This window comes from Callithrix jacchus, chromosome 12 (assembly GCF_049354715.1).
Source record: "Callithrix jacchus isolate 240 chromosome 12, calJac240_pri, whole genome shotgun sequence".
NCBI classification, from domain to species: Eukaryota; Metazoa; Chordata; class Mammalia; order Primates; family Cebidae; genus Callithrix; species Callithrix jacchus.
This window is the reverse complement of record NC_133513.1, coordinates 39,597,990-39,615,868: the sequence shown is the minus strand read 5'-3', so window position 1 is coordinate 39,615,868 and position 17,879 is coordinate 39,597,990. Positions and strand designations below refer to the sequence as shown.

The following is a 17,879-nucleotide window of genomic DNA, read 5'->3' as shown; positions in this document are numbered from 1 at the left end:
GGGTCAGGAATCTACATCACACAGCCTCGTACATCTACTTGTAACAGTGAGAGTGAGTTAAGTCCGAGATCATAATGCTATCCATCTGTCCATTCATCCACACTTACGTTCATCCATCCATCCACCTGTCCATAAGTCCAGGATCATAATGCTATCCATCTGTCCATCCATCCATACTTACGTTCATCCATCCATCCACCCATCCATTTGTCCATGCATTCATTCATTCATCTGCCTGTCCACACCCTCATTCATCCATCTATTCACCTACCCACTTATCCATTTATCCATATGTCCAACCACTTATCCATCCATCAGCCCATCCATCTGCCCATCCACCCATTTATCCATCTATCTATTCATTAATCCATCTACCCATTCACCTGTCCATCCACTCATTTATCCACCTATCTATCCATCCATTCATTCATCCATTCATCTGTCCATCCATCCATTAATTCATCTGTTCATTCATTTATCCATCTGTCTGTTGATCTACCTGTCCGTCCTTTCATTCATCTATCCATTCATTCATCCATCTGTCCATCCATTCATTCATTCATCTGTCCCTCCATTCCCTCAGTCACTCATTCATCCATCTGTTCATCCATCCACCTATTTGTCCATCTACCTGTTCTTTATTTCATTCATCTATTCATCTATCCGTCCATCCATCCATTCATGTATCCATCCACCTTTCCATCCGTTCCTTCATTTAGCAGACCTTTGCTGCATTCTGGGAGCCCACATGATGCCATACCCTGGAAGGTATCAATGACTATGACACAGTCCTTGCCCTTGAGCAGCTCATGGCCTCTCAAGGGAAGTGGGTGCCACATCCAGTGCCCCTGGCTAAGGAGGTACTCTTCCTTCTCCTCATATTGCACCCCATGCTTCCCCCATCAGAGTGTCACACCCCGCTGGGCTGTGAGCGGCATGATGAAAAAAGCTCACACTCACCCAGATGAACACCCATAGCACCATCCTCAGCGCTCTTCATAGATAACTCTCAGCAACTCGAAGAAGCAAGAACTGCACAGCTGAGGAAAATGAGATCCAGAGTGGCAGAGTGATTAGCCCAAAGTCACACAGGTAGTTCGATCCAGACACTCTGGCTCCAGAGCCTGTGCCCTGGCCTGTGACCTTCAATGTCTGGGAGGAAAGCTGGCTGGGATGCTGTGTTCACTGCAAAATCCCAGAAACTAGTGCAGTGCCCAGCTCCTCAAAAGGCTCAGCAGAGCAGTAAGCACAAGGTGCACAGCAGCACAGGGAAGGCTGTCCTGTGGGGTACCAGAAGGGAGGGGAGGGAAGGGAGAGAGGAGGGGGGAGAGAGAAAAGAGGAGGGGAAGAATGTATGACTTGAACAGAGGATCAGTGACATGAGATGCCACATGAGCAGGGCTGATTCTGAGGGGCTCCTATCCAGCAGGGGTGAGAAATCATTAACGCACTTGGGCAGTGAATGTGACAAAACCAGAGCAGGGCTCTGTGTGACACCGGCCGACATCACGGAGCCCAAGGCAGGGAGAGTGGTGAGGATGCTGCTTTAGGATCTGGGTGAGGCTGCGGGAGCAGGACGGAAGTGGGTGGCATCTGGGGAGAGGGGAGGGGAAGGAAGGCAGGGGAAATGTCCAGGCTTGTGATAATGAGTGTGTGATGGTACCCCCCAGCCCCCAAAATCGAAACAATCATTTCCTGAATGCGTACTATGTGGCAGGCCCAGGGCAGGGCCTGACATGGCATCTGGCTTTGCAATGGGAACAGCACTGCAAGTAGGGTTTTTCCTTCTCATTTTACTGAGGAGAAAACTGCCTGAGCTTCTGGAAGGTCCCATGGGCAGTGCACAATGTGGAGGATGGGGTGAAGGGTCTGTGTGACTCCAGGGCACCATGCCCCAGGAGACTATACTCAGGTCATCGGCACTCAGCAAAGAGCATGACATGGGGACAGCTGACCAGGCTTTGTGAGTGGCGTGGTGGCCAAGAGCCAAGCTACAAATCATGCCACATTGCCACGAATCTATGTGTGGTCTGCTTGCTCCAGCTGTCTCAGCTCAACCGGATCTATTGACGATTCACTAATCCAGCCAATAGCTGGGCAGCTGACCCACAAACTCATGCTGCCGAGCCCAAGGCGACACCCAGCCTGCTCCCAAGCCCTTGGATTAGTGGGTGTTAGTTCATCATTAAAGAGTCGCCTTCAGCATGATTTGCTTCGCCTGGGGGTGCCCTGGACAGCACAGCAGCAGGGACCCCGAATGTCTGCTTTTCTCTGTGGCATATCTCTTTCCTCGAGCTTCCTGGTTTAACCCACCTGTCCATGGCCATCTCAGCAAATTTTATTCTTTCAGTGTCCTGAATGGTAGCCCCAAAAAAGATTATGTCCAAATTGAAACCCCAAAAATCTGTGGAGGTGCCTTTACTGGGAAAAGAGGTCCCTGTAGGTGTGATGAAGGATCTTGAGATGAGGAGATCTTCCAGTGAGCTCTACATGCAATGACAGGTGTCTGTGTCTAAGAGAAAGAGGGTGTACAAGACAGACAGAACAGGTGGAGGCAACACCACCACAGAGGCAATGATTGGAGTGATACAGCCACAAACTGAGGAACAAGTGGGGCCAGCAGAAGCTGGAAGAGGCTAGGAAGGATGGCGCCTCCAGTGCCTTCAGAGGGTACCTGCTTCCACCTCAGTCTTGGACTTCTGGCCTCCAGAACCATGAGAGAATAAAGTTCTGTTGTTTTCAGCTGTGCAGCATGTGGGTAATTGGTGACAGGGAAGTAACTCACACACAGGCTGACTTTTTCTGACTGGAGCGTGAGTTGCTATTTGCAGGAGAATTTGTGATCTCATCCCTCAGGCCCACGAGCTGGTCGGGTCCTGTTCTGCCCTTGGCTGGAAAGGGAATCCCGAGGTTGCATCTGCTGCTTGGGTGTGGAGCTCAGGTCTGGAGCAAGATGAGAAATGGGCCTATTTATAAACGAGCAGAGCCAGAGGGCAGGCACAGGGTCGGCCGAGGGCTTCACCAAGGTCAGAGGCCCAGTCCCAGGGGTCAGGAGCCTTACAGAGAAAAGCAGTGCCCTGAGAGGAAGGCAGGGGCAGCACCGGAGCACTTGGGGCCTCTCTGGGCAGCGGGGCTGTGGTCTCTTTCTGAAAGGCCTAACGTAGGAATGTCCAGCTGGCTTCCAAGTCCTATCGGGTGTCTCGGGTGAAGTGCAGGCCCCAGTGGGTGGGAGTGGATTCTTTCCTGCTGCCTCACTGTGGCTCCGAGAAAGGAAGTGTGAGTGTCCAGGGTGGGCGCCCTGCACACAACCCTCAGCCCTTCCGTGGGAAGTTGAGCCTGCCGTCTTGGGGGCACGCTGTCACAGTGAGTGGGCCTCTGTGTGCCTGTGTTTCCTGCTATTTTGGCCAGGCCAGGTTGGAGGGACTTAGTGGGTGTTGTCTCAGCCTCAGGCCATCACACAGAGTGCAGGCAGGAAGCTGTGCACAATGCAAGGGGTGCCGGGGGACAGGGATCCTACTGATGAGCAGCTGAGTTGGACCAGGTCCATCTTCAGCCTGTCCAGTGCTGGGCACAGCTGGGTGAGAGGAAATCTGGCACATGGGATGGCTTACTCAGTGCCTCCCACAGCTCGGTGCCAGGAGGCGCCTGTCCTCTGCACCAGGGGCCTGGGAGCTGGCAGAAGCCTTTCTGCAGGGCAGGAGTGGCAGCTGGCCCAGCTACCAGCGAGGAGCCCTGGACTCCTTCACATCAGTGAAAATATCACATGCGTGCTTCTGAGTCTTATGGGCCTTCAAGCGCCTCTACCTGAAGGAGTACATCTCTGACTGAGTAGCTTTAGCAGGAAGAAGAATGGTTGTAATCTTTTACCTGCTCAGGCCTAGAAGGGACAGCTTTAGTAAGTCTGGAATCCCAGCTCCATGCCCTCCTTAGCTGCGTGACCTTGGGCAAGTCACTCAACCTCATTCAGTCTTGTTTCTCATCTGTAAAATGGGGATGACAGGCCTACTTAGTTGAGCTGCTAGGAAGGTTAGAGACAATAAAGGTGACTGCAGCTCTCATCCCCAATGAAGAATGTCTTTGAACATCTTTCCTTTCCAATTTTTCTCCTTGAGGAAGTCTACCATGGCTGCAGGAGCCCAGTTCACACTAGCCATGGGCCTGGTCCCAAGGATTGCTCAGCCCCGGCACCGTGTGCTCCACAGCAGTGCTGGGCCCTGTCTGCCAGAGAGGCTCATGGGGACGTTCATGCAGCCCATGTGGAGCTCGCAGAGCTGGGCACCTGCAGCCCACAGATGCCCCTCCTGACTCTGGGCTCTGGCCCAGCTGGTCATGGTCAGGGGGCTGGAATTCCAAGCCGGAAACCAAACCTTTGTCTTCTTGCCAAGCCTTATCTTTCCTGCAGAATTCGGGTCATGAGCTTCTCAAGGTTAAACTTCTGGCCCAAGCAGGCACAGAACTTGCACTTGGTAGGGAGATGGAGGAAAAAGGACTGACCAGCCCCACAGAGCTGCAGGTGCTGCCACATGCTTCTTACGTGACCTTCGACAACTCATTTATTCCTCTCAGTTTCTTCATCATTCAAAAGGCTATAATTATATCCAAGTTTTGAGTGACTGTTGGTTGATCTGTAATCCCTTGGCCTGGTTCCCACCATGCAGTAGGTCCCCAGTTAACCTTCAGCTTCTCCCTCCTCTCACCCCCAGCCCCACTAGGCATAAGCACAGGAGTGTGGCTCAGGGTCCAGACCAGGGAGCCACCTTAGGGAGGGCTGGAGACCCAGAGCTCCAAGGAAGCATGAGGGGCTTTACCTTCCTTCCTGGGGACTCGCATCTCAGCAGGGGCTCCCCTGAGGGTCTCACCCACAGAGGGAGAGGAAGGAGGGCATCGGAGTGAGTCAGATGCCAACTTGGTCTCCCTGGGGCCCAGGGCAGATGCCATCTCCTCTGCCAGGACTGCACTTTGCATCCCACTGAGCAGAACTGAACTTGATTCTCCTTCTGAACATGCTTCCACCTGCACACACATGCACACGCACATGCACACACATTTACACACACGCACAACCCATCCACCTCCCCACTTCTCCCAGGCATCCAGGCCAGCCGTCCTCTGCCTGCATCATATCCACTTGATTCCCTCTGAGGTCTCTGTCTCTGCTACTTCAGGGAAGGCCCTCTCTGTACCCACCACGCTCTTACAACAGTGTCCCCCAACTCTGCCCATGGTCCCCCTAGACCTACCTCCCACTTGGCAGTGAGTCTCCTTGATGGGAAGCTCTGAGAACTGCTGCTCCCGACCTCAGAGCCAGGGCACCTGTGCAGACTTGAACACTGACCCTCAGCCTGCAGGAAAGGAGGGGCCCCGAGAATGTTGAAGGGTCCTCATACAACCTGGAGACTGGAGACACAGACACCACTCCCTCACGCTCAAACACGAGGCATTCCTCCACTGCCAGCCTGGTGGATGCCTATCCCAGGACCAGCTCCCTCTAGGAACTAGGAGGTCAGCATTCCACACACCCATCACCAACACTGGGCCAGGAATAAAATCCCCCAACACACACATACTTACCTACTCAAGTGTGCACTCAGCCCCTCCCACAGGTCTATGCTGAGAGGTGTTTGTCTACTGCACCAGGGGCCTCACGGACTCACACACACACACTCACACATATGTGCACACACTCACACTCTAACATGCTCAGATACAGCTCCACAGTAGGACAGGCGAAAGGTAGAAGGGAGGGCACATGTCCCCCAGGTGTCAGCCCAGAGGGAGACCCTCCACCTTCATGAATGGCTGGCCACAGAGCTTCCCATGCACATATGTGAATAGCCACCACCTTCAGCCTAATCTCCACTGACTTTTCAAGATGTTCTTAGGACATGCTCTTCCCAGGCCCTCCACAGGCACGACCCTGCCAGGCAGCCAGGAAAGAGAGAGTGGAAGAAAACCCTGCAGGAGGGTTTAAGCAGCCTGTGTGCCCATTCTGTCTCATCCAACTGAGGCAGAGTGCACAGCCAGGGCCATACCAGATGGCTGAGACATGGGCAAGGCGCTGCAGCTTGGCACTGGCCTTGAGGCATTGCCATCCTCCCCAGCCAATCCATAGGCCTGAATGCTGCTCAGCCCAGGTAGGAACCTGTGCCAGGCCATCCTTGAGGTCCATGGTGGCTTCCAGAATGCTCTCAGCCCCTGATAACTGGGGATGTACACAGGCATGAGACTGGACAGGAAGGGAGTGTTCTGGCACTTCCAGAACACCCACTCTGAGCTAGTCCCTTGTCCCCACCAGCAGTTCTCCCAGGAGAACCAGCATCAACCAGCACCTGGCTAGAGATGCAAATTTTCAGGCCCTGTCCCAGAACCTGATCCATCACACACTGGGGTGTGGCCAGCAACGGGTGATTCAACAAGCCCCTTCCCTCATGACTCTGACGCTGAGCAAGGTTGAGAGCTGGAGCCTGTCCACACTATCACCCCAGGCCCTCCGCCCAGCGTTTATATTCATAACTGAACTTTCCCACCTTCTGTGGGCTCCAGGGCCCCACGGTGCTGCTGCTGGGGTGCCGAGCTCCTGGGGTCAAGCTGGCTCCCGTGTCGTATTCATATTCCTGACTATGACACTTGGAAGGGGTAGAGGCCAGACCTGGGTACTGGTGTGCACAGCCAAACATCAAAGTGAGCTGAGAAGAACCTGGGGGTTACAGCATGAATACTCGGACCCATGGTAGGAAATTGGAGCAAAGCAGCCAGCCAGACCCTCTTGTATCTACCCTGGGAAATCCCACAAACTGTCCATCAAATGTACAGAACAGTGGACATAGCACAGAGAAGCTGGCAGGCTACTCCAGCGCTGCTGTTCCCTGGTCTTCCCTGGAGCCTCTCAGCACCTCTGGCCACAGAGTGGGGCCAAGTGCCCAGGTCAGGGTGCTGTGGAAGTTGTATCCATGAACTCTGTGAGGAGGCAGGGAAGATCTGCCCAGGCATCTCCTGGGGAAAGGAGAGAGGCTCAGAAGCGGGCAAGGTGAGGCTGGAGGATGTGGTCTGGATCCAGGCTGCGCCATTGATACCTCAGCGTCTGCTGGGGTGAGTGCTGGGTTGGGAAGGCAGGAATCCTGGAGGAGCTCATCCCTGCTGTACTGTGAGTGCCTCCACCCTGTTAGAATTGAGGCTAAAGCCAGGGCACCCACAGGAAGATGGGGAGATGGCAGCTGACTGGGCAAGTGGACAGGCAGGCCCAGCTTTCCTGGCACAAATGGCTCTGAGGCTGAGGTCTGTAGGCCCTGCCTCCAAGGGTGACCAGGACTGGGAAGTAGAGGTGGGACACAGCCAGTGCTATCTAAGAAGGAGTGCCTTAAACAAAAATGTTAAACATGACTCCCATGCGTGTCAGATGTTCAGACAAATTAAATGTGCTTAAATCCTTGGGATGCTGCACTAAGAGCGGCACTCTCCTGGCAATGATGGGTTGAACTACGACCCCCAAGTACCTGGCACCTGTGCACTTGAACTTACCTGGGAAAAGGGTGTTTGCAGACATCATTCCACCAAGAATCTTGAGATGAGGAGATCATAATTATCCAGGAGGGCAGTAAATGCAATGGCAACACACCCTTATAAGAACAGGCATGCAAAAAAGAGAGGGAGGCCTGGAGAGATGAAGTCAGGTGAAGATGGGGACAGAGATTGGGGCAATGAAGCAGCAGCCGAGGAAGCCACTAGAAGCTGGAAGAGGCAGGAAAGGACCCTCCCCTGGAGCCTTAAAGGGAGCACGGTCCTGCCAACACCTTGAGTTCAGACTTCTGGCCTCAGAACCACGAGGAGTAAGCTTCTGTTGTTCTGAGCCACCTGACTTGTGGTAATTTGTTACAGAAGCCACGGGAAACTCATACAACAGCCTGCAAAGTGGGCTATTAATACGCACCTCTTACTGTTGTGGGAGGAGTTTTTAAGTGTTCATAAAAGAAAAACCCTAAAGATCCGATCACCAGAGACAGGTATAGATCATCTGCACGTTGACACAAAGGAGTAGCATCCAGCCATACAGGGAAAAAGTCTGTGGACGGTAGTCAGTGACCAGGCAAGTGTGCACGTTCTAGTATCACGTGGGAAAACAGAATATCAGAATATAAAATTGCAAATGTCTCAGAACCGAATTTTGTTTTTTAAAAGTATGTGAAAAAGGGAATAAATAACACCGACTACCACTGGGCAATATGATACCATGTTCTTTACTTTGTTGTTATTTTTTCCCAAATTCTTCTCAGTGAATATGTCACTTCTATTTTGGGGAAAAAAAAAAAAGGAGCTGTTCTAAAATGATTTCTTCCTGCAAATATCACATAATCATGCAAGAGTCACTGCAAGCCCACCTTCTTTCCACGTGCAATCTCATGACAGCCTTAAAACAGCCCCACGAGGAGGCCCTGCCGTTATTCCATTCTGTAGGTGAGAAGCCCAGGCTTTGTGAGGAACTTGTCCAAATACAGAGCCAGCCTGTGGCCCAGCCTGGGGGCAAATGCAGCCCATGTGAGGGAAGCCACATCCCTCATCCCAAAGACAGGGGCTGCTGCTCAAGCCAGACACTGGCTGCCACCACCAGCCTCCCTCTTCCCTGACCACACCCAGGGCCTGGCTGTGCCCATCAAGTCAGACAGCAGGTAAAAGTCTCAAGGGCCCTCTAGGCAGAGATAAATTATGGAGAGCAAGATCCAGAGATTCTGATTTCCTGTGTTTAAATGGAAAGAAGGATAAATCACTTCTGCTAACTGTTTTTACCTGGCTGTGGGAAATGATGCATCGCCATCTTTTAAAAGAAAATTAAGCCTTTAATTCCATGGCACATGTAATAAAATGGCACTTCAGCTCTCTGCACTGAATATATGGCCCATCCTGTCCTAATTTACTATTTCGAAGCAGCCTGAAATGTTCTGAAGTTATTAATGTGGCAATATATTCAAGTACAAAACCCAGTCTTCAAAGGCTGTTGAAGCACTCAATTAACACAATGGGCTGCTGTGTGGGAGCCAAGGGGGGCAAATGGCAGGAGGCACCATCCTGGGAGCTGGGTGTATGGCTCACCCTGCCACTGAGTGGCAGCCCTCCTGTCCTGCAGAAACTTCCAAATGGGCTCAAAGATACCCCTGGGGTCTCCAGGGTCAGGGACTCCAGCTCTGCTGTGGGTCTCCTCAGAAGAGGGGGCCGTGCAATGCCGTCCACCCACCCCATGCCTTCTCCAGGGCAAATCTCACCTCCTGTTTAAGGGACAGGATTTAGGGTAGTTAATTTAGCTTCTAGCAACTCACAGGGGAATTACAAACCTATGTTTGAGGGGGAAAGCACGTGTCAAATTCTCAATTATGGACCTGATCCCATAGTAATGGAAGTGAGCAAAGACCCTGAAGCTGGTGACCTGAGGTGAGGACAATGGCCACTGCTGAGACTGATTTTCCAAAGGAGCCAGGATGCCCAGGCTACTGGCCAGGTGAACTCAAGCAAATTATTAGACAATAATAGTACCTCGCTCATAGGATTACCGTGATGAATAAAAAGGGTCAGAACGTGACAATCACTCGGGCTGTACCTGGCACATGAGCCCAGTCACTGCATGTTAGCTGTGGAATGCACCAGCTTCTCAAAATTTCACCAGACCATAAGTGACACCCCCACATTCACAGAGAAAGTTAGGGTTCAGCACTAGGCAGCTCACTCAAGCTCCTCTTCCTTATGTCTCACAGGCGAGCCTTCAGCAATAATACATCCTCATTGAGAAGAACTGGAAAAACAGTTATAACAACAAATTCTAGCCCAAATGACCACTTCTCTGCCCTCCCTGAGCCTCGGGGGCACCTTTCCTTTCATCAGGCCCCTTCAGTGGCTTACTTTCTGACTGACTATCCTGCCAAGTCTCATCCTACAACAGCTTGCTTTCCATCCAGGGAAGTCTCTAAAATGTGTAGTAGGTCATATTGGCCCCTGATTGGAGCCACCATTGGCATCCTGTAACTGAATGAAATGCACATCCCATGCCCTTGCCTTTGAGGCTTCACGTGGCCTGGCCCTGTCTGCTCTCTACTCTCCTCTGGAATTCCCTGCTTCAGCCTCCAGCATAAATGCAAGAAAGCAAGGACCCTGTCTGTCTTGTGCACTGCTGTATCATCTCTCATTGCCTGGCTCATGGTGATTACAAAACAAATGCTTCTAGAATAAATGGATAATTCAAATCCATGTGAACTAACTGCACTGCACTCCACCACTGGATGGAGGGAATGAATGCCAATAAAAATAAATCACTTCGACTCTACTCCTTTTAGTCCCTCCCTCTAACCTGGGAGCCAGTGTGCCCAGAAGAGTGAAGAAGTTTGCAAACAGCCAGGCTGTATCTCCAAGGCCCAGGGTGGCCTGAGAGGGTCCACTGCATCAGCTGCACAGACTGTGGGCTACACAAATCCAGGGGGTGCGATTGGCCCAGAACATTCCTGGAGTTTCAGATGGAGCAGTAAAGTACAGTAGTCCTGGATCCCCCAACCTGCTCTATCCGGGAACGCCCCAGCTAAGCCCCCTTCCTCAGCCATGCCCAGACTCAGCTGTGCATCTCTGCCTTGACTGGTTTCTTCCCTGAGAATTCTCAACCAATAAACCAAGGAACACCACAAGCAATCATCACTTAGAGAGGACATAGATGGAAAGAGGGAGGCTGCGATACCATTAAACATGCTTTCAGTCCCATCTACATTGGCTGTGCGCCCCAAACTCACCATTTTTCTGAGCCGCGAGCTCCGAGAACATAGAGATCTCAGCATATTTGGCTGCACTGAACCGGATCTCCGCATGGCAGGGCTGATCATAAAGTGCATGCCTTGTGTCAGGCTCGACACACACAGATTCCACCAGCATGGGGCTCTGCAGTTCACCCAGAGTGGGCATGGCCTCACTTCCCTTTATGTACTATAACGGCCAGCGTGAAGCTACCACTACTCCTTCCTGCAGATGAGGCCGCCGGTGGCCCAGAGAGTTTCAGTGGCTGCCCAAGATCCCATGCTGCTGGTGGTAAGACAATGACAATGCTGGCCCTGCTGATGGGCCGGACAGCTCCCAGTGGCCGCAGGGTGACCCTGAGGCTCGTGAGGCAAGGGAGTCAGAGACTTTGATCTTCAGGACTCAGCCACCTGCCAGTCTCAGAAACCAGCACTCTCTTCATCACCACTCCACTCCCCATCTGCCTTCCAGGCACTCTGTGGAGTCTATCCCTGAGCCTAAAACTGGAGTGGAGAGGAGGTGGGATTCCTCTAGAAAACAAAAGCCCCATCCCATAACTGAGGTTGGCTGTCAAGCTGAAGCCTGAAACTAAGTCCAAAAACCTGGGACAGTGTTGCTGACAGCCCCGATGACAGCCGAGCTGGGAGCCTGGCTATATTTACCCACTTGCTTGACCTAAGATGCTATCTATCAGCAGCAGAACCACAGCACTAGGGAGCAGGAGGGGGTGGCAGAGAGCCACTGCCCTCACCCCCATGCCGCCCCAGCTGTGCAGCCTCCGCTGGCTGCTCTGGGCACGTTTCCATTTTCTGAACACATTCTTGCTTCCAGTGTTGGGGGAGAGGGTTGTAATTTGCTTCGTGTTTTTGACCTGAAATAGGCAGCACAGCAACCTTCTTAGGAGGCAGAAGCTAAAATCAATCAGCTTTGCTTGCAGCAGGAGGAATTTGAGCACAAGGGGATTAAGAAACACACTGGCTGTGGGTGGCAAAGCCGGTTTTCCTTCAGCATCGCTCAGTAATTACAGCACTACCAGGGAGTCTGTGCGCATTGGCATTTACAGAGTTCTTTTTTGGCAAGGGAACTTGGGCTGTTCAGCAGGATGGACCCAATTTCTAGATAATGATGTCTCCCGCCTCAGGATTTTGGGAGAAATTAAATGAAACAGAACAGAAGCATGCAGCACAATAAACACCATGACTTTTTCCTACACTTCCCTCCATCCTCCTAATCCTATGGGTTATTAGTTTTTGTCAATTTATCCCCATTCTACAGAAGAAACTAAAAGCAACACTCCAAGAAGGAGTTTCCTAAGTTCTTAGCCAGGACTGCAGTAATATTTATTACAGACTCATCAGTGTTTCCCATCTCTGGGGTTGACTTGTGCTAAGTGATTCAAGAAGATCAAGGTGGGGAGGCCCTAATTTTCCAGAAGCAATCTTACCTCTGCTGTTGGAAGTGTTACGAAATTGGCCTGAGACTGCTCCTGTCAGCAGCCCCGCATGAGGCTGCTGAAAGCACTTTTAGCACCTGATTAAAAAGGATGCTTTATTTTCCTGAGCGACTACCAGACTGCATCTCATGATCTCATCCCAAAGACAAGAAGGAAGAATGATGGAAGGCTCAGTGCCTGTCACTTTCCCAGATTTGGGGCCCCATCCGAGCTGGAAAGGAAGACACAGCTGTCCCCCAGCCCCCACCATGACAACTCCTGCTTGCTGCAGAGCTTCCAACACACAGAGACCTCAGGACGTGGCACATGCAGGCGGGCCACCCAGTGCTTTTTAGCTCAAGCATCTGTGTGTAGACTGTGACCTGGCTGCTGGGGGACTTGGAAACAAAGCAAAGGAACGAAAAGAGCTAGCCTGACTTGCAGTGCTCCTGTGGGGATGTCATCCTTTCATTTCCCCAAACAGCTCTGCTTGGGAGCTTTTTAGCCTCACAGTATATCAAAGAAACAGAGACTTAGAAGATAACCTCTTGCCCACAGCCATATGGCCAGGAGTGCAGCAGAGAAGGGATTCAAACCTAGGACTATGACCCAAGCAGCACCCCGCATTACACATGGCAGCCACAGAGCACCCTATGCTGCCTTCTAAGAGAAGCTCAGCGTCTGTGTCCACCCGGCCTTCTTCCCTTTGGTCTCCCTATCAGCAACCAAGAACCCAGGAAGGGCGCTGTGCCCTGACAGTGACTAAAAAGACCACTGCCCCCAATCCACATGCTAGGTGCTCACCAGGCACCCGACTCGGCTCTCCACATCTGGCCTCTGACATCACCAGGGGTGTCTCTGTGGGCATGAGGCTCTGTACTAGCAAGGACTGGTAACATGAAAATACCTAATGCTGCCAAAGGTGTGCTCAGACAGGAGGACTTACTCATGGCTGGTAGTGGAAAGCGATTTTGCAATATGTATGCATAGAGAGCTTAATAATGTGCATCTCTTTGACTCACTAATTACATATCTACAAATACATCTGAAGGTAATAAGGCTAAATAAGTTTTACCTACAAACATCTTCATCATGACATCTTGTAAGGAGTCACATAACATCAAAATCCCATCATATAAATATTAAGCCATTTAAAAATAGCATTTCAGAGGAATTCATAGTAACATGATCATGCTTTTATTGCAAAGTTTCATGAAAAAAAAAGGTTATGAAATTATCCAGATCATAACTATAAGAGAAAAGGAGTAAAAAAAATAAATGAACTGCATTTGAATGGCCTACAGGACTCTGTGTGGAGTTTTTGTTTGGTTTTTTTTTTTTTATCAGTAAACTTTATTTTTAGAGTAGTTTTAGGTTCACAGAAAAATTGAGCAGAGGGTTCAGGGATATCCCCATCACACCCCTGCCCCACACACATGCATAGCCTTCCCCATTAGCAACATCCCTGGGTGTGGTTTTTTCCCCCACTTTCCTGTTTTCCCCCAAAATTGCCTATGATGAGAAAAATACATTTTATCAGGAAAGAAGGAAGAACAGAAGGGAGAACGGAAATGCAAGAAGAGGACTCTTTCAACTCAGAGTAAGACATAGACAGGTTCCCGGCCCATTTAACTTGCCAGTACACGTTTTTATTTCACCAGCTGTTGGAATTCCTCACCATTTTAAGTGTGTGACCCAAGTACATTCCCCCAGTGAGGGCAGGCCATGGCAATGCTTTCCCAACACCCCAAACCTCCTGAAACCGCCAAATTCCAGCCCACCTCCTAGGGAAACCTCCTGGCTCCCTCTCTGGCTCCTTGTACCTTAGGCAAGCTCTCCCTTAGATGCAGAACCCCTCCCACCTGCAGCCGCAGCCACAGAAGAGGGCCTTGCCTCAGTGCCCAGGCCGGCAGGGTCCCTGGTAATGGGGACAACACAACCTGCAGGGTCAGCCAGGGCCAGCAGGGGGCAGTGTGCTGAGCCTGGTTGGGGGCCACCTGTGCCTATGCCTCTCAGGCTGCCCAATACCCAGAATCCAGGGGGTGTAGGAACACTGTCAGGATGAGTGGCTGGGTCCGCAGGCTATGTTCAGCACTCTTAGGAGCTTTAAACTAGAGAATGAGTTTTTCTGGGCAGCGATGGTGGAGTTCGCATGCATTAGAACACCCCAGAGGAAGAGTGGCCGACATCCACCAGCTTTGGTCTCTTGTAGGTCATTCTAAGGGCCAGTCCCACCCAACTGTGCTGCAGAGAAAAGACACCAGGCTTGCCCTCCCCCTCCAGGTCTCCTTGGATGGTACTCCTTCCCCTCAGGGCCTCGGTCTCCCTGGGTATGGAGTCACAAGTTGTGATGACCTCCCAGAGGCATCCATGAACCTGCCTATGACACCATCTGAGTCCCTTGCGTATATGATGAACTCTCAGTACTGAAGCATTTTCAAAATACGGGACATTTTAGTGGACATATTTATTTTTTATGGCATGCATAATGACATCTACAGAGAATTCAGGGTAAAGGCCTTAGAAAATTAAGCCCCGAAAGAAGAAATCAGCTTTATATCTTTTTGGTAAGATGACAATGAAAAGTGTAACCCACAAAACTGCCCATACCACGCACGTGCACACACATACTCTGTCAGACACACATGCACACTCACATTCACACATGCACACACTCACACACACCTGTGAGCATTTCCCTTATCACCACTGCTGCTCAATGACTGAATTGTAAGGGCACATGGAAAATTTTTAAGAATGGGATGACCCAACAGAATTTTAAAAGGACAAGACGATGGTTGGGTCTGAATTAGGAGGAAATGACCCTGGGAAAATGGAGACAACAAGCTTTGTGTTGTGACTTAAACTAGATCTAAGACAGAGCCATCTTCACCCTTCTGTGGAGGACACACTGAGAGGTAGTAGTGATGACTTTGGGTCCAGTGGGCTCACTGGAGGCAAAGAAGCCTCCTGCCACTGCTGTGCATCGCTTAACCTTCTGCCTAGACCCAGAGAGGCAGGATATGTGCAAAAAAAAAAAAAAAAAAAACCCTCTTTCAAGGATCACAAACAACAAATCACTCTCTTAACTGAGCCACCAACCTCAGATCAAGTATGGAGCTAAAGGTTCCCTACACATTGTCAATGCTTAATATAACACAAAAATGCCAGGGCCATGTGATGCCTACTTCCTAGACAAGACAACTGAGGTGCAGGGTGGATAAATAACTTGCCCACACCCACACAGCTAGTAAGAGACCCAACTGGAATGCAAAGCCAGATGCCAGCTCTCTTCTCTGACTGCCTCTCTGTCCCGCCATCTGGAAGGGTGGGGAGGGAGTGCGGGGTGGCCAGCATTCCTTGGAGGAGGTGGAAAACATTCCCTGAGGTCACAGCTCTGCTTTAAGTCTTGCTCTCTTTCAAGCCCAGCCGCTCTGGAGGTTTCTTCTCTACTCCAGGCAGGTCCGGCATTTCAACAGCAATGGCTATTAAAATAGTTCCTCAAGGGTGTGGCCTGGGTTTAGTGGCTTTATCTTGCTCTAAATTACAACAATGGTCAATGGCAGTCTTGTTTTCTGGTAGGTGTCGTTCTACCTGATACCCATCGTGGTGGTGACATGACATCTATGTCTGGCCTGCCTAGGGAGGCCATCCTTTAAGAATTCTCCCTCTTTGGTGTAATTGAGACTCTTACACCCTAGTTAATGGGGGTTTTGTTTGAGGGGGAGGGATGTTCTAGGTTGGGGGTTGTTGATGTTTATTGGCCAAATTTCATTTATGTGAAAGGTATACCTGTAAGGTATATGTGTCATTACTTCCATTCTTGGCTCCTCACATCCTTGTGGTGAAGTTAGAACGAGGGATCAGACCCTTCTAGACCCCCTGGCTCCAGGCCCTTATTTTTACAGACCCTTGTGATATCCAGGGAAGGGGCTCATGAGGCATCTGATCTGGGGTCTGGACTCAGGCCTGGGTTCCAGCTCTGTCTCCCATTGGCTGTCTGACTCTGGACAAGCCATGGGGTGCCCTGGACCCAGTCTCCCCACCTGTGGAGTGTGAGGGTGGCAGGAGGCAATGTGTGGAAATGTTCTGTGAAGACCAAAGGTTGTAGAGAACCCTCTGGCTGGTAAAAGCAGAGCTTTCCGGGCCCTCCCCCAGAGTCACTGATGCAGTAGAGCCCAAGAATCTGCATTTCTAAAAGCTGCAAGACATTGATGCTGTCAGCCTGGGGCCCACACTGAGAGAACCTCTTGGAACATCTTAGAACGTAGAACTTAGAGAACTTCTGGGGAAGAGTGAAGTCCCATGCGGTGAGAGGCACTTGTTACGGGGATGCAGGGCAGTGGGTCACCACCCAAGGGAAGCCGAGCCCACACTGCCATTCTGCACACTTCAGGGTAGTCTTTCCTGACTCCAGATAAGTGGGTGCTTGTCTAAAAACAAATTAACACACTGTTGGGCCCCAACCCAGAATTCCCAAACCAGATGTTCCTGGGAGAGACCTGGTCACGTGTTTTGTACCAAGCCTCCAGGCGAGTCCTATCTTCAGAGGCATTTGTGAGATGCTGCATGTTTACAACTGGTTCCAATCGAAAAAATAGTATGGGAAAGCCAATGTCCTGACCCCTCCAAATGGGGACATGGATAATGGTGACAGCTCAGTTTCCATGAGGAAGAGGCACCCTGCCACCTGGCAATGGAAACCTTGTAAGGCCTGGAAGTGGGGCCTCTGTGGAGGGTTTCTGGTGGCATCAGGAAGCAGGATCTGAAGTGGAGTGCACAGAGTAGCCTCATCACCAGCACCAGGAGAAACCTTCCCACAGCACGACATTCACCCGCCTCTCCACGGGGGCCTGTGTCTCCTCTCTGACCCCAAGGATCCCTCACGGTGGAAAACACGGCATGCCTGGAAGTGCTGATCCCTGCCTGGCTGCATCTCAGACTCCCGTGGGAGAGTTTGGAACCTTCTCCCCATATGGCTGAGCACCACTCCAGCCCCATTCAGGCAGAAACGTCAGGGGTGAGCACAGCCTCTGCAATGCCAGATGTTCCATGGGTGACAGAGCACAGCCCAAAGCCAGAAAGCTCGGTGCTGTGTAAAAGGGAAGAGGCTACACAGTGGGGCAACCAGGCTCTCACCCTTGGTCATCCGTACCCATCTTATCTACAACACAGAGCAAGACAAGGACAATTCCTGACCACACAGCATATCCAACATGAGAATTCTCTTTTAAGTCATGTTTAGATGCTTGTTAAAACTATTTTTTAAAAGATGCTCCACATTACTAATCATCAGGGAAATGCAAAGCAAAACCACCATGAGATACCACCTGCCACCCATTAGGATGGCCATTATCAAAAGAACAGAAAATAACAAGGGTTGGTGAGATGTGGAGAAATTGGAAGCCTTGTGTACTGCTGGTAAGGATGTAAAACGGGGCAGTCACTGTGGAAAATAGTATGGCAGTTCCTAAAACAATTAAACACAGAATTACCATCTGACCTAGCAATCCCACTTCTGGGTATTTCACCAAAGAAACAAAATCAGAGCCTTGAACAGATATTTGTACACAGGCGCTTATAGCAGCATTATTCACAATAGCCAAAAGTGGGAGGCAACCTCAGTGTCCATCAACAGATGAATGGAGAAACAAAACGTGGTCTGCCCACGCAATCGAATACTACG

The 17,879-nt window shown here is 50.8% G+C and overlaps 1 long non-coding RNA gene across 2 annotated transcripts in view; it reads right to left on the bottom strand.

Moving 5' to 3' along the window:
- The window catches only part of LOC128929268 (uncharacterized), a 90,615-nt gene extending 79,142 nt beyond the window's left edge, over positions 1-11,473 (bottom strand). The window contains exons 1-2 of one of the 2 annotated variants that reach the window (XR_008475446.2): positions 10,761-11,473; positions 961-1,040 (exon numbers count right to left, since the gene is read on the bottom strand). This is a non-coding gene — a long non-coding RNA (uncharacterized LOC128929268). The remainder of the gene's footprint in view (positions 1-960; positions 1,041-10,760) is intronic. The other variant, XR_008475445.2, reaches the window with a different exon arrangement.
- Positions 11,474-17,879: the final 6,406 nt, after the last annotated feature.